The sequence below is a fragment of the Nasonia vitripennis genome, chromosome 2 (assembly GCF_009193385.2).
Source record: "Nasonia vitripennis strain AsymCx chromosome 2, Nvit_psr_1.1, whole genome shotgun sequence".
NCBI lineage: Eukaryota > Metazoa > Arthropoda > Insecta > Hymenoptera > Pteromalidae > Nasonia > Nasonia vitripennis.
In genome coordinates, this window is record NC_045758.1 from 4,607,522 (window position 1) to 4,624,244 (window position 16,723).

At 45.0% G+C, this 16,723-nt stretch overlaps 1 protein-coding gene across 11 annotated transcripts in view; it reads right to left on the reverse strand.

Moving 5' to 3' along the window:
* LOC100121029 (calcium/calmodulin-dependent 3',5'-cyclic nucleotide phosphodiesterase 1) overlaps positions 1 to 16,723 on the reverse strand; it is a 151,341-nt gene that overhangs the window by 95,639 nt on the left and 38,979 nt on the right. The gene's annotated exons all lie outside the window — the stretch shown is intronic.

Genomic DNA, 16,723 nt, shown 5'->3' on the forward strand with positions numbered 1-16,723 from the left:
ACCACAGCAAAGCTGCGCGCTTCACCGCAACAGCCATAGTAACGACGTTTGCAACCGTCGGTCGACGGAATTTTCATCGCATCGCGATCGATCATGGGCTGTGCATCGTCTCCCGCACATACCCTCAACACACACTTCCGCGCGCATCTCGAGGTTGCAATTACGACGCTGTACTACACAACACACTGCCTCGCGGCTGATTGGCTCCGCGTTGATGCTCGACGATTCGCCGACCGTTAATTGCGAGCTGTCAAAACTCCGTCGGCGCGGATGAGCCTCCGAGCAATTTGGCCGCGAGAGAGAGAGAGAGAGAGAGAGAGAGAGAGAGAGAGAGAAGAGAGAGAGAGAGAGTGTACTCTCTCTCGGCGAACTTGCCGGCGTTATACGGATCGATTTAAGTTTCGAGAGAATATACACACGGCTCGTCTCGTATTAGTATACTTAGTCTCGCGCTTAGCCACGCGAATCGATTTAATTTGCGAAATGGGGGGTTTGCTTTTTGTTTGCCGAAGCTTTTAGCGCTGCACACGCCCGGGAATTTAATTATTCCTCGCCGAGGCGAGCTTGCTCTGCGTTTGATAATTTTTGATGGATCTAGATGGGTGTATTGAAGGATTTTATTTGTGAAAGCGAGTTTGCACTTGGGCTGATTTTGTAGGTTTAGATTGTAAAAATTATTCAAGAGAGAACTTAATGTACAATTCCGTGTTCATTTTGACGGTATAGGCAAACTATTGATCAAATGACCTATGTTGAGCGCTTTAATTATCTCCCAGCTAGACTGTAGCTTTTGGGCAAATTTACATACGCTAAATTCAAATTAGCTGAACGAATGTTTGAGTTTCGCGTTTATTTATTTTTTGCTGTTGATTTAACTGCCTCTATTTGCTGGTACATCCATTCCACAGCTGGTGATACGCTTTGGGAGGATTATACGATTTCGTTTGAAATCGACGTATGACAGAAGATATTGCAATAATACTTATTGACATTTATATATTCATATGTCTAATTCTTAAATTTTGAACTTACTTCTGAAAAATTAGTCAAAGCAATAAATTAACTTCAGATAATGTTGAAAAATTTAATAATTCTTCTCAAATATCGGGAGATAATAGCATAATGGTGTAATTACTTTCATTCAAAGGTCCAAAGAACTACGAGTCGTAAAAAAATCATTAGATTACAGCACCCTACGTTATCCTCAGAAGCTGTAGACGCTGCGCGACTTGAAACGAGGTTTCGAGCTTCGCCGCACGAGAAGCAGCGCACACGTTGGTCGATCGCCCACGTTTTCATTTTCGACTTTACCGACCTTAATCGGATATTGTGGGAAGGGACCGCTATTTCCGGGCAATTCCACTGTTTCGACTACCCATTTATACTACATCCCGTTGCTATCGTCATTGGCGGGCTTTTATAGTGTTGAGATTAATTTTTCGGAAATAATTTCTAATTAACATGATTATCATAGTCGAAATACGATAAGACAAATTACTATTTATGTTACTTAAATAAACAAAATTCATAAAATGGTTCAATAGAAACAAAATGTGCAGGCGAATATATATATATATATATATATATATATATATATGGAAAGACAGATTCCACGTGAGAAGTGCAAGTTGATTAATTCACCACGTATAGGCGAAAGGTGATGAATGAGTAACAAACTTTCAATGGAACGTTAAACTTTCACAGAATGAAAAATAAAAAAAGAGTATCGGACAATCGATTTATAGTTCGACAGGTGAATTTATCAAAACTTTAGCCAATGCATCAAATTTTTTTTTTTCAACTATTCCATAAATAACGACCGCCAACGCTATACTCATCGTCTCACTGCACACACCAATGCCAATTTTCCACAACCTTCCAGCCCGTAAATTAACATAATTTTAAACTTACAAATTCGCCATACACACGCGTTATTTTTGCGTATACACGTTCTCTCCCAGCCGTGTAATTCGATCAAACTCGAAGCCGTCAAAGCTTCCACCTATACGTTAACTATTAATAACGTGCACTACGCTCGGAGCTACGTCTTTGGGAAAACTTAATTAACCCGTCGTCCCATTAAACTATAACGCGATTACGTCCCGCCTCGAAGTACCTTCTATATTAGCCGCATAAAATAGTTGTATTACACGATGTACAATGTCGCCCCGTCGCCACAACTGTAAATTTCCACGGCAATGAGCTCTCATCGCCTATACATATATGCACACGCCGCTACTCCTCCTCTATAAAGTGACTTCGACTAATCTGCAACTTAACGCGCTGGAGTAGCGTATTACACCTACGGGAAGGCTCGTATGTGTGTACGCGCGAAGTTTGGAAGCGAGAGTTCCGCGCAACTGATAAATTAATTACGGCGGCGCACGGTTGATTTTTGGCGAATAAGCAACTATGCTCCAGCGGAAGCAGCTCTGTACTTGGGTATTATGCGCTTGTTAAAGTAGGTGAAACCTGACGAATTCAGTCGAGCGAAACTTTTTCGAAAGTATACACGACAGATTCTCCTTCTCTCCCTCTGACAACTTTTGAAATTAAAATACACTAGCAATTACTCAAAACCGACATCCCCCAACCGATGATGGCAAAATTTTCCATTCAGCGAACTTGCCTCCTCGACGCTTATCACCGTCGCTATGCACAAGCACCATCGTGTGTCTGCCGCCACCGCGCTCTACTCCGGAGCTTGCGGAGCGCACTTGAAAGCTCGCTACTCTCTCTCTCTGCATCTCTCCCATTCCCAGGTCGTGTCCTAAAGCTTTGAATCAAAATTTCGCTTTGGCCGTGCGCATCTCGAGCAGATCGTCGGGCTCGCCTTACAACGAGGGATTTTAGCTCGATGCGGCGCGGTCGGAGCGTGAAAAGGGAAGCGCTGCAAGCTCTTCATTACGCGGAGAGCGCATTATTGAAATTAATTCGCGGAGCGCCGACTTCGCGCACAAAGCCCCGGCGATGGACCCGGTGACCTCGGCCGCGTAATCACCGAGCATTCAACATTTTCCGCATTGTCGCTTATTTCCCTGCGCCCGATACCTATGCGCCGAGGCGTTAATCGCGTGTGTGCGTCGGAATTTTGCGCTGATATGGGAATGTTTTGAATGCCGTCTGCATCGAGTTTGAATAATTTCTTTTGGTTTTCAACAACGTGTATTGGAGTTTACGTTATAAATCATCTCCGTGAGGCAATGCGCGGAGAGGAGAGACGATGACTGAAATAAATCGTTTCGAAATGCGATGAAAAACAAGAGTGCGGATCTTCGGATTCTATATTCGTGATGACGACGATGAGAGATGCTTTATAAGCTTTCTAAAAATGGATCTCGGCTAAGAATAAAGTTCGCTCATCGCAATGGAACTTTTATTTTCCCTCATTTTTATGTAAGCCACAAATCTAGGCGAAAGTTCCCCTAATGCTTATATAATCGTAAAATCTAAAATCTCCTGTGACTTTATATTCCGTGGAATTAAAGCTATGGCAGTTTTACTGCGGGCGTAAAGTTCTCGACTGAATTACAATCTGTTAGATCTGATTTATTACCGTGTTCAACTCTTCAATCAGTTTATTTAATTGACGAAAAACAGAAGCTAGTATGCGGAGTTATTCTTAAACAGGTACCTTTGCCTCTAAAATGTAAAAACGCAAAGTTAAAGTATTCCTTCACGCGCGGAAACGTCACTTTTGTTTACTCGATCTTTCATGCCTGGTCTTAAAATGTTTCACCCCACCAACCATAAGATGAGTGTAACTGGACGCCTATAAAACTTACATGTTTATTCAAGACATTCAGACATATTGTGGAAATACGTAATACTATCTCGCTAATAAATACCAAAAGGGGATATTCTTAAAATTTTTTACAATTTTAAACTTTGCTCTGAGAAAAGCCCACACGAAGTACCGTCAACCATCAAGTGCGTAATATAACCGTTGCCGGCGTTATAGGTAAAGAATAATAAAAAAAGCCAAAATGGAAAAAGCTTCCAAAGTGAACCTCGCAAAAAAGTACTCGTCTCGTCGAAGTGTGCGTAGCGTAAAATCGTGTCGATACACACTTGCGTGCAGCTCGGCGCTACGTTTATTTGACCCAAGATGCCTTGAAAGCTCCCGACTACGTGTCGAGCTATACCAAGCTCTAGTACCTCGTATATTTTATATCTTTAGAACAGCTTTTGACAGCTGCAGAGGCTGGCCATACATCGGGGCGAGGCAGCGAACGTTACGGTTCGCGTTAAAAATATTACAATAGCTGGTGTAATAGAAAATTCATTTCTCGCCGGCGTCAGCAAATTGCCGATGCTAAAACTCGGCGAAACCTTCGCGAAGGAAAATTATAATGATTTTTTGAACTCGCTGCGCAAACTTCCCCCGAGAGATGTGAAAAACGCTCCTGACTATATTAAAAAAAAAAAGAATCATCATCTCCTAATAAGTACACAGCTCGCGAATATCGCGTGGAAATTGAAAAGTTCGGTCCAAGAGGCACATTCCCGCGCGGCAATGATTACATTCCCACACCGCGATTCGTTTTCCTCCTCCGGGCGGAGTTAAAAAAGAAAGCGTCGACCCGTCTTTTTATCGCGTTCGGGCAAATTACCAAAGGGAAGAAAAGTATTCGCGCTGACGCGATATTCCCTTTGTTTCGCGTGCGGCGCCTCGCCAGAGACGGTATAATTTCCTCTCAAAGCTGGAAAGCTCAGAATAAGTTATTTCGTTGTTCTGTATCTTACGCGGAGATCTCGAGACACTGGGGAGTATATGTAGGTGTGTATGCAAAGGGCTGAAAGAGAGGAGGGTTAGAGGGTGAGAGAGAGAGAGAGAGAGAGATAGAGAGAGAGAGAGAGAGAGAGAGAGCCGGTGGTAGCTAATGGATCACACACGCAGGGATAATAAACTATAGCCTCCCGCCACTCGTGTGTGCGGCTATCTACTCCTCCTCGCGCAGGCCGATAAAATCACGCTTCGCTGGCACTTCCTATATCTCACTGGTTCCAGTGCGTAAATATAGCAACATTGGCCGCGGGTGCAGGTTAAAGCACAATTTTGGATAACAGTTCGATGAATTACGGGTATAATTACCCCGCGGGCACGCGTGCGTACGACGTAAATGCGTTTTTAAAGGGATTGAAAGAGTGCTGTAGCTTTGTTGTCGATAATTTTTTACTCAAAGAATGGTTATTCGATTGAACCTTCTAGTATATCGATCGCATCAAAGCTCGGCATTCATCTACCAGTTTTAGCGCGCTTCGAAATTTCGCGATAGCTTTTGAAGAGCGCGCAGGAATGTCAGTCATGATCATTCCACCGTAATTAACTCGCTCGTTACGTATCCGTGCGCAATTCAGTTCATGAATATCCCCGTTTTACATTGTTACAGCGTTCATTATAGCCTTATTAATCCACGTGCCGTCGAATTATATTACCATTTATGCAGATTCGCGTGCAGATATGTCGAAAATTCAAAGAAAATGTTTTGCCCCGCACAGACTGCTAAATTCGAAAAACTTGCTTTGAAATTTCAAAGCGAGCTAATTCGAAAATCATTCCGCCGCGAGCTCGTAAACAGTCCTCGAAAGTATTGATATTCAAAGGGAAGGCACAGTTTCTGTCATAAATTTCGCGCGCTATACTGTTCCCTCTCCTTGTTTTAATTCGTTATAAAGTCGAGTCCATAAACACGTTCATAGCTGCGAAGGGATACATGTAGAAACGGGTTTTATTGAGTACTAAAGGGACAATATCGAAAGGAAGCTCCTCGGATCAGGGAGCGAAGTACGCGCGCGTGACCTAATACAGACAAATTTCACTGCCGCAGTAAGGATTTTACGCTGAATGCTTGTCATTTGGAGGATATCCAAGCGATGATTTATTGCTAGCTCTCCTTTAAAAATACAGAGGCTTCGGTCGAAAAAAAGTCGATAACTTGTATGTAAAATGTGTATTGAAACATTAAACAGCGGCGCGTTTACGTGAACATGACGCCTCGTAATTAAGTCCGCGAGCGATACTCGAATATTGGCTTTACGTCACAAACATTTATATTTCTATTCCCAATCTTTACTGCAGCGATGAATTATTCGGCGAATTTTAATCATTTGTACAATAACGATTTCTGGTAAGGGCGTATAACGTTCATAGTTGCGTAAACATTGCGAATTCGTTTATCTGCAAGTATCGATAAAAGCAACTACCATCGCGTAACATTCATTTCGCCTCGTCGCGTTAAAATTTTTACTCCCGCCGGCTAGAGCGATGAAAAAACAAAGCCTTTATAACGTCGCGATAAAAATTCGTTTCAATATCACGGAACATCATCGTAAAATTATCGTAAAAACAAACGTTACGAACGCGCGCATGCTGATGCTCGCGCGGATCTACTTTTTGAGATCCTCGACTACGGCACAGGGGTTAACGCTCCTCATCCGACTGTAACGTCGATCTACGTATTGCAATCACACGATCCGGTAACCGTAGATATTTCACACTGTACTAGCTCGCGCGAGTCAATCGTATACGCGTGTATCAGCTGGAGTCGTATGTAATATACCCCCGTTTCACGATTCCGCGATTGCGGTATGCACACCCGATAAATCGCTGCGAGCAGAGGAATGACTTTTTCACTTCTAATTTGTTCGATTTTCACCTTTACCAGAATCGGTAAACGCACACCTCATAATCAGCAAAAACAACAACATCTCTCGCGCAAACAGTCGAGACGAGAAAAATAATTTAGAGCGTCAGCATCAGCAGCAGTCCTAGAAGACCGGCGCGAAACAATCATGCCGAGGCTATGATGCGGCGCAGACAGGCAGCTCGCGTATATAATAACTATTACATCAAGCGCCGCGCGCAGGTAACGCGATCCCGATGTATACACGCAGGCGGTGAACTCGGCTTGTATACATATACGCGGCATAGCTTCAATTGTACCAGCGAGAGAATTAGCAAATAGCTGAGCTTGCGCCGCCTGCGCCGCTTCCTGCCGCAGCGGCGGATAGATTTTACCGGAGCCAGGGCTACGTTGCATATAGACGTGTGTATAAGAGAGGCAAATGTATAAGCGCTTTGCGGCTGCGCGTATATGCGCATGCATAGACTGATAAATAGCTGGGAGTCGAGATAGATCGAGTGTAGCGCGTCATGGTGTGAATTCTGATGCGAATATTTTTGGGATTATATGTAGGTGTCTATAGAACGAAATTGAAGGTTAACACAATGCTGTATTGTGTGTAGAAGCTAACAACAAGGTATGTGGAGAAGCAGTTACATAAACGCATTGGAAGCAGTCAAGGGCTCAAGGAACCTTGAAATTCGATTTCGGCGTACAGAGAACATTCGGCTTTCAGCAGAGCGAAAATAATTCACGAAACTCGGCTGCGGACACAGCTAGCCGCGCACACGTGCGCATAAATTGCGGGAAATTCAATAAGACATGTTTCGTGACGTTTCGGATTATTCATCTGTTTTCCTTTGAGTGCATACAGTGTATGCTTAACGATTCACGGTGCAAACTGAAAGCGCCCCGCAGTAGGGATTATCTTGCTTTTTTCACTGATTGCGGTTTTGCGCACAAGCTATCGTTTGAATATTTAAAAGTCAATCGGAACGCGATACTTAATCAGACTGAAATTTTCAGACGAGCAATCAAAGTCGCGAAAAAAGCTCGCACGAATAAATCAAGACCGAGATTATAACGCACGTCGTGCGTGTGTGTATCTTTGCGGGCGTTGATACCGTTGTTATTACCATCGGAAATCGATTCAAGACAGCCCGGAATCAAGAAGTTTCCTGTAAAAGTGACGAGGAGGAGGAAAAAAGGAGCGTTGACGTCGGCGCCTGGGCGCGACTTAATCCAAAGTTTCATTATATGGACACGTGTATCGATCGCAACTTTTCCGGCCGGAGAACGTAATAATCGGACTTTTTGAGTACTCGTATATACTACTCCTGGCCCTTTTATATATATACACACATTGGTCGATACTCGCGAGGGCGTTAATTTGGGTTAGCCGTCGCTCCGAGCGCGGGAGCTTTAAGCCCATCCTTCACAATATCTCCCGCGCCTTAAACGATTTCTCTCATATTTCTTCCTTCTCTCTCTCTCTCTCCCTCCCTCTCTCTCTCTCTCTCTCTCTCTCTCTCTCTCTCTCTCTCTCGTCTTGTCAACGTCCATTTCACCAGCTCGAGCATTAATCTTTTAATCTCTTGATTCTCCTTCCACCGCGAGACAAATAAAAACTTAATCGTCCGCCGACATTTTTATACCCGTCGCTTTTAACGTGACGCTTTTATGGTAATTATACGCAGGAAAGTATAAGCGTATTTGATGTCGCGACCTATACGAAGACGATATGACGGAGAAGTTTCACCGATGATGCGTCGACATATCCATTAACCATATATAGACTCGATAGTCGCAGTAGCATCAGCGAAAGGGTCTGTCAAAGTCACACACGCGCGAGGCACTTTAGCGGTTCTTCTTTTCCACGCTAGCGCACAGACAAGTGCTTACCGCCACCGAGGGGATACCTTGTGAGGCTGTATATAGACGAGGCTCGCGAAAATCCGCCGAGGCGTGATTTTCTCCGTGTTTGCCTATACAAAGCACTTTTTCGAAAAGCCTGCCGGGAACTTTCGTGACGCCCGCTTACGCGGCAAGTATTGTGGGCTAGCTATTTCTGCGCGGCTCTTTTGAAAATGGGTTCGCGCGTCGATGCAGAAAAGCACGAGCTTGAGCGCAACGATTCGCTTAAAAAATTTTGTATTACTTTCTAAATAAACAAATTTCATACAACGACATTAAAATTACTGCAGAACCCGCACCGAGCGCGGAACAAAAAGCTCTCCTTGTCATTATCGCCGGGCAGCGTCAGTAATTTATCGACGCTTGATAATCCAACACGCCGGCGACGCTCGAATTACGGTCGCGCAGAAGAGCCTCCAGCGCTGCGAAACGAGAGAGGAAGAGCAAGAAAAGTGCAAGTTGGCGATGCGTTAACTCTCTTCCTTTCTCGCGGCGTATTCGATTTCCAATGGATCCGGTTTGCTTTCGCCGCGACTGCAATCCGCGGCAAAGTTCGGTTCCCGCGGCCAAGAAAGCCGCAAGGGGCTTGTTTGCATTAGCGCTTGAAATTTGACGCCGCGAACTCCACCAGCAGCTTACCGCGCGGGTTTTCCGTAGTTACCCTAAAGCCCCGGCCGTCGTTTTCCGAGCGCGTGTAAACTATTTATGGCGCCACGCGCTCCACTCTCGTCCTCCTGCGGTTTTCCGGAGAGCTTTTCCGCCTATATTTGAATTAGCTCGTTTGCCCTTTGCCGCCGGCTATTCGAGCGTGCATATTCGAGTCTGAGCTGATCTATTTTCAATGATCATTCATGTGGCGAAGGTAGACGTTGGTATATTGTTTGAAAATAAGGATGGACCTACTTTTCAACACAATAATGCATAAGTGCGCGGGAATACTTTTTCAATACTTCAGATGCGCCTTATTCCGTAGAAATATTCTCTTCCAATTTTTCATGACCTACATTTCGCGCTGTTTTCCTCGGCAGAAATACACGATCCAATAGTTACAAGCCTTTTCGGCGCTTCACGTTTTCAGTGGGGGAGAAAAAAGGCAAAACTCGTTGGAAATTCATCTCGCACTCGAGAAATCAAGAGCTTAATTTTCATTCAGGACACGCTCGCGCCTCCCGAAATAGCTACTAACGACGTATAACTTTGAAAATTTCCGAAAACTGCGCTTTCTCGATATTTCCAAGAAAAGACATCGAGTCAACCCGGAATTAGTAATTCCGGGAAGAAGTTCCATCCCAGAAACCGCAAAGTACCCCCTGCAAGCTCTTTGCTTAGGAAAAGTGCGGCTCACGCACGGACGGAGGAATCGATGCGAAAATTCCCTTTGCTTCCAACGCGCGTAAACCTATGCGAGGAATTTTCTACGGGTCGAACGCACCGGTGCCGGCCGTTAAACTGCGGGCAATTTCGTGGGCATAGAGCACACACACGACGCGCGCGAGTTAAATTAGTGATTCACTGCGGCCATATCGGCCGGTGGGATCTCTGGCTTGGATGTAGGGATGGGTCAAGGGAAAAGTTTGCCGAAGGAGTTTTGGATTCGCTTTTTGGAGTTTAATTGCAAAGTCGTGATGCTGATCCGCGATTTTTAAGGGTCGGCTCTTCAATTTTTATTCAATCGCCAGGATAAAATGAACCTATCTAAGAATAACTTTACAAATTTGTAAAAGTACACTACGTAAACACCCTTCCGATTCAATCGCCCCCAACGTCGACACAAACAACTTCGTGGCAAAAAATATGTAACTAACGATCGATACATGGTACAAGTCGCGTATAATCTCCTATAAAACCCTCGTAAAATATTTTACGAGCCGCTTTTTCACGGGCTGCGCGCGGCGCGCACTTAAAATATATCGCCGCGCGTCTCTACTCTCGCAGTATACAGCGCCAGTAGCAGAAACACAAAAGAGTACGTAAAATCGAGGCTCTTACCAGATGAAAAAGCACAGCCGTCCGCTCGAATCGTCATCCCCCTTTCTCCGAACTCAATCTCGTCGCGCCGAAAATTCCGGAGAAGCGCAGCAGTGCATGTACATACGCGTCGCGAGGAAATCTATCAGCGCGTCCTCGTCGTCGTGCAGTAGGGCTCGACGAAAATCTCCGTAGCCAAGGGAGACGGATCAACGGATCGATATCCGGAAAGAGTCGGGAGCCGGCGGCGATTTTTCACGGCTAATAACGTCACGCTATTTATAACATGCTCTCTCTCTCTCTCTCTCTCTCTCTCTCTCTCTCTCTCTCTCTCTCTCTCTCCTGCTGTGTGTGGGTGTATCGGTTGCATAAGCTACGAGGGCTAAATTATGAGTCCTCGAAGTCGAGGTGGAAAAGTTTCGAGTTCTATCGTCGGGCTTCGGAGGGTAAATAAATAGGATATGGACGCGAAGAATTTACTTCGCGACGGACAAAGTTTTACCGCTGCAGTATTGCTTGAGAAAAAAAACGTTGAATTAAAGGGTGTGCGGTGAGAGTTACAGGCGAGATTCTATTCCAGGCTTTTTATTAGACGGCCGCTACTCTTGCGCGCGAGTTTTGAGCTCTGTTTGAATCACCGTGAAAAAAGCGAGTAGGAAACTTTCCACGGCGCAAAATCCTGAAAATTCAAGTCTCGTGTACGAGTTTGCCGCAAGAAACGCGAGGATATTTTTCTTCGGTACAAAGCACTTTTTGATACAATAAGTTTTCTGGACTACAACGTAGCAAGAAAATTTATTAAAAACCATCTCATCGGCTGCATGTAGGCTCGACGATAAAAGCGGGACAATAAAAGAAACAGAAAAGCGTAAAATAAGAAGAAAAAAAACAGAAGCGGTAAGCTCGGCCAGCCAACCGCGGCGATATCGTCGGGCGAAATAAAAATCTTGGCTGCGCTCGCCGTCCAGCCCTCTAAACGGCTGCTTTATCCGTGCGCCCGTAAAACATAACGCAGAGGCCGCTAAATGTCGCGATACGCGCGGGCTTATAACCGTCGATAAGAAGAGAGCCAGGAGAAAAAGGCTATCGCCGTGAGGTCAGTCTTGGCCCTGCCAAGAGGCTCTAGAGTCGAGTAGTATAGGTCTATAGAGCGGAAAAATTTCGAAAATTTATACACGCCGACACGCGATATCGCAATAATAAGGAGGCGTGGCCAGGACGTCACGCTTCCGGGAGGCTTTAAGTGGATTTTTGTATGCGATCTCTCCGCTTGAATTTTTTAGGCATTAATTATTTTTGTTATTTCGGGGATTATGGATCGAAAGGGTCGTATAGGTCCGCGGAGGCTTTTTGTAGGAGGACAAATGCCAGGTTGCAGGCATACATAATGGAAAAATATTACACATGCACAGCGAAAAAATCTTGTATGTTGCTTCGATAATGAGGACCGAACATCGACTGTGATATTTAAATAGACGATTTCGACATACGGGCATTAATTAAGGGTTGGCCCTCGGACGGTCGGGGTCGCTCGATAAGACGATAATTAAGAATCGTTCTTTCGCGGACCGGAGAGGGTATGGGTAAGAAAAAGCGGGATCGCACGATCGATCATTCGAGCGTCGCTTTTTGCGCATCATCGCTATTTACAGGCGCTTTTTTCTTCTATACTCTCGAGAGCTTGCAAGAAGTTGGCGCGATTTTTTACAACTTTCGCGAGTGGACGTGCAGCAAGTCGTCTGGATTTAAATTTATCGACGACTATATGTACAGAGCGAGAAATTTACCAAACACCATAAAATACACCCGCGACTGTCGGGGAGTAATGAGGTCAAGAATGTATTAATTTACGGCTCTCGCCATCGTGAAGGAGATAATGACCCTTCGACGCGCGCAGGAATTTATCGAGCGCGGAATACGTTTCCCGTTCTTCTATACGATCGCGGCTTAATACACCGAATCGTATTGCGCCTTTGGTCTCGCTCCGCGCGCGTATCGAATACCCGAAACGCATTGATTTCGAAATTACGCCGGATACACGACGCACAAGCATGCGGAACTAATGGCTCGTAAATCTACTATAAATATTTTACTGCGGCAGCGAATAATTATCCCTAATTACATTCCCGTCGACGAAATTAACGACTCATCAAACGTGCGCGGGTATATCGTTAAACTATATCCACTCGCGCATCGAACCAATAAACGATGTGCGAGAACAGTAAATCCGACCCGCTAATTGTTCGCACCCAATCTTTCAGTCAAGCCGACTGCGAAATCACAGGAACGCAATGAGATAGGAATCACGATCAAAGAGCATCGGAGCGTGCGCGCATCGGCAAAAATCACGTGTTTTCCCCTGCGCCGCGCGTAATTAACGCGTTCGGGGGAGCTAAAAGCCGATGTTCGATCGAACAATCCGGTTATGCGAGAGCTTCATCAGTGGAGCGCGAATCCGATACAAAACGAACTCGAGCAATGAGCATTTACGGTTTCCATTGCAGCGCGGGCTCTATACGCGCGATTGAGCTGCAGTAGACGCCGGAGTCGAGCTTTCGCTTCGGCCAGAAGCGAGAGAGGATCTCGTCCGGTGGGAAAAGTGCTCGACGCGTTGCGGACGGTTTGATTGTTGATTCGCGGCTTTTCGAGAGAGAGGCTGATGTCTTGGGTGTTTGCGTTTCGATGCGAGAGCTTACGCGAGTGTTTGAGGAGCTGGGATTAAAGTGTCGTTAGTGGGGAATTTCGGAGGGTTTTCATACGCTTATTTGATATTGGATGATTTAAATTTTTTTTTAATGTTGAGAGTGGAGGAGGACGAGGAACGTAATAATTTATTTTTGAAGATTCCGGACTTTCTGAAAGTGCAGCAACTTTTTCTCTCTCTGCGTTCCTTCAATTTGGAAAGATATCCAGTATTCAAAGCTGTAAACGTTGCATCATATAATATTTCTCGCATAATTTCTCAACAATTTTTAAAACTACTTTGACAAACGGCTTGTTAATATCTGCAGTTATAGAATGAGTAGCCCAAGTATGCCAAACAAAAGACATTTTTTATATAGGTGACCTACCGCTAGATATGCACTGGATCTGCGCGTAGTGATATGGGGAAGTAGAAAAGCGCCTATGCGCCACCTATCTTCGCTGGCGAGAGTTTTCTAAGCCGTAAACGATTAAATGCTAATCTTTACCTCACAGCGGAATTCGCAAAGATCGGCTTATTCCCAGAATCGCGTCGCGCGCATAAGCGCATCATCGCCGTTATAAGCGAGCTTCGGGACACGTCGCTGCTTGCGTTTAAATTACGAATGACCTAGAACGAGAGGCGGAGATAATGAGAATAGGGACACGCGGGCGTCGGCTTATACTCCAGCTCGTCCTCTCTCTCTCTCTCTCTCTCTCTCTCTCTCTCTCTCTCTCTCTCTCTCTCTCTCTCTCTCTCTCTCTCTCTCTCTCTCTCTTACGACGGCCTAATTGTACGCCGTGTTCTAATTAATTCATGCGATCCAATAAGGCACAGCAGCTGGTCTTTCAGGCCGAGCGATGTATAATCGTAATGATCGGACACGCTGCAGCGACAAGTGCTGTGTACGAGATTTCGGGTATTGTTCGAAGCTTCGCTGGAGGCTATGCGACATTCTCCCTCGCCCCGCGTTGACAGTGAAAAATTGACGAACGTCAGGTGCAAGCATACCTGTCGCGCGAGGCGATAACTTTGTCAACGGCATTTATATTTACTTTGCGAGACTTCATGCTGCGGGAGAGAAAAATCATTAGCGCTAATAGGAAACTGGCGCAACGTGTGAGTGTGCGCGCGCGCACCAATTTCGAGGGTTTATCGAGGTCATTATTGTTTTAATTTCTGGCTTCGAGCCGGGGATTAAAGCGCGAGTGTAAAGCGTAATGTACCTCCATTTTTCCCCTCGACAGCTCATTCCTGCGCTCGCTCTCGCTCTGGCTTACCTGGAACAAAAATAAAAATCAATTTTTACTTTTTATTTCGTTACAATCAATATTACGACGCGGGGGTATTAAAATGTTGAATTCTCGTTAGATTACCTGTCACGGACAAAGTGCGCGCTCTCTGTTGTAATTGTTAGAGTTTTCCGAGCTTTCGTAAAAATGTGAAGTCCTGCTTATAAATTGCGGGAATCGGCTGGGCACGTATTATGCAGTGTTAAATTGCAACAGAGGTTAATGGTGGACATCGATTAAAATACCGTGTGATAATAAAGAAGAATATTTCCTGGTATAGGTCAGACACGTGTGCTTTCATGGATGTATAATGCATGTAGGTATGCAATTCAATTAAATTGCTTAACCGCACACATAACTCAATAAAATTGTACGTTTATATGGCATCAACGCATGATTTTTTTTCAAATCAAAAGACGGGTACACACTATACCCAATACTATACGCTTCGATTTAACATTGCTGACGACAGTGTTTAAAAAAATACCTCATCGATCTCTTATATACGATAGAAAAAAGACGAATAAACGGCCAATAATTTCCTCGTTTTGCCTGAAAATATACAAAGTATTCGCATCGAGTGTGTTATAAAAAAGCTCCCAATGACGTCATGCGCGCATGGAAAATCTATAAGTGCGTTCTAGTTATTTATACGATAGAAAAGAGAGAGAGTCGCGCGTACACAATTTATATATTATATAAAGCACTCTTGTGCGCTCAAGATGTGCAACAACGGCTTCTCTCTCTCTCTCTCTCTCTCTCTCTCTCTCTCTCTCTCTCTCTCTCTCTCTCTCTCTCTATCTATCTATCTATCTCTTGAGTTGCTGATGCAGCTACGAGAGAATTTCCATATCGCCGACTCCATAAACTATGCGTTCTATCTGACTATGCCATGCATTAATAGATATAAGACTGGATAAGCCGATACATAGCCACGTATAGGAAACACGCGTGTTCGCACGCGCAAACTCGATTGGCTGCCGAGCAAAGCTCGCGTGGATCACATGGATCAATGCATCCGCGACTTCACTCGATAGGGGAAAAGGCGGAGGGGGATTTCCTGCGTCACAGTGCCTCTCACTCTTGAGATAGAGAAAGATCGCGCTATCTCATATTTTATTCCCTCTATCATCGCTCGCTCGAACCTGCCACCTTCTTGCGCGCTATACCTTCGATATCCGCGTTTACATTCGCTCCCGGCGAGCTTGCAAGCTCTCCGCGCGTATTTACTTTTTCATCCGTCACCCATCGCTCGAAGGTCAGAGTCGCTCGTGTGTGTCTTTTGTGCGCGAGCGCGCGCGAGCTGAACAGGAGCTAGGAATAAAAATTGTAATAACTTCGGAAGAGAGAGAGGGAAGGGAAAATTAAGTTATCGGCGCGATTCGAGCTACTACTCCCCCGCGCACTCGAGACACTTTCTTTATGGAAATAATGTATGGAAGCGTGTCCTCTCCCCGAGTAATTTTCTGCTAACCTCGTAAGAATTTGTTTTTGAGAGAAATTCGCTGCCTCCATAGGACGAAGGCTGCGCGAAATTACTGTAATTATTGCGAAAAGCTATGCGATAATGGGTAACTTCAAAAGCATACTGTTATAAAGTTTCAAACTCGCAAGAGAGGGACGGAAGTTTCGCGAGCTTCAATTTGATAAAACATCGAAGTTTAATTGTAAAGCTAAATTGAAGAGGAACAAGGGACACTATTTTTTCTTTTAATTTTACGATAACATCAGATTTCCGTGTACCGCGTTCCTCTTCCATTTCCCAGAATAATACACGCGCACGGATCACTTTTTTTCACCGTTACGAGAATTCCCTTTGAAGTGATCTCGCGCTTCTCGGCCATACTTTCCATCGCCCTCATTTGCAGCAGCCTATGCAATTCCCTTTAACGCGCCGTTGTCGCAGCTGCACGAAATCCCCTTTAAAATATTTTTTTCTCTCCGCAAAAAGCTCGCACCTGCTCATTGTGCGCTTCAAAACAGGCGCGTCCCTCTCTCTCTCTCTCTCTCTCTCTCTCTCTCTCTCTCTCTCTCTCTCTCTCTCTCTCTCTCTCTCTCTCTCTCTCACTCATTCATCATCCTCTCGTTTCAATCTGGCTGCTCTTTCTCCGCACGACTCTGCTCTTTATCGAGTCCGCGTGTAACGGCGCGCTCGGCTTTATAGAGAGACTTTCAGCCCCCCTACTCCATAGCTTCCAATCATCCGACGTATGATTGGGGATCGAAGCCTGCAAGTGAGC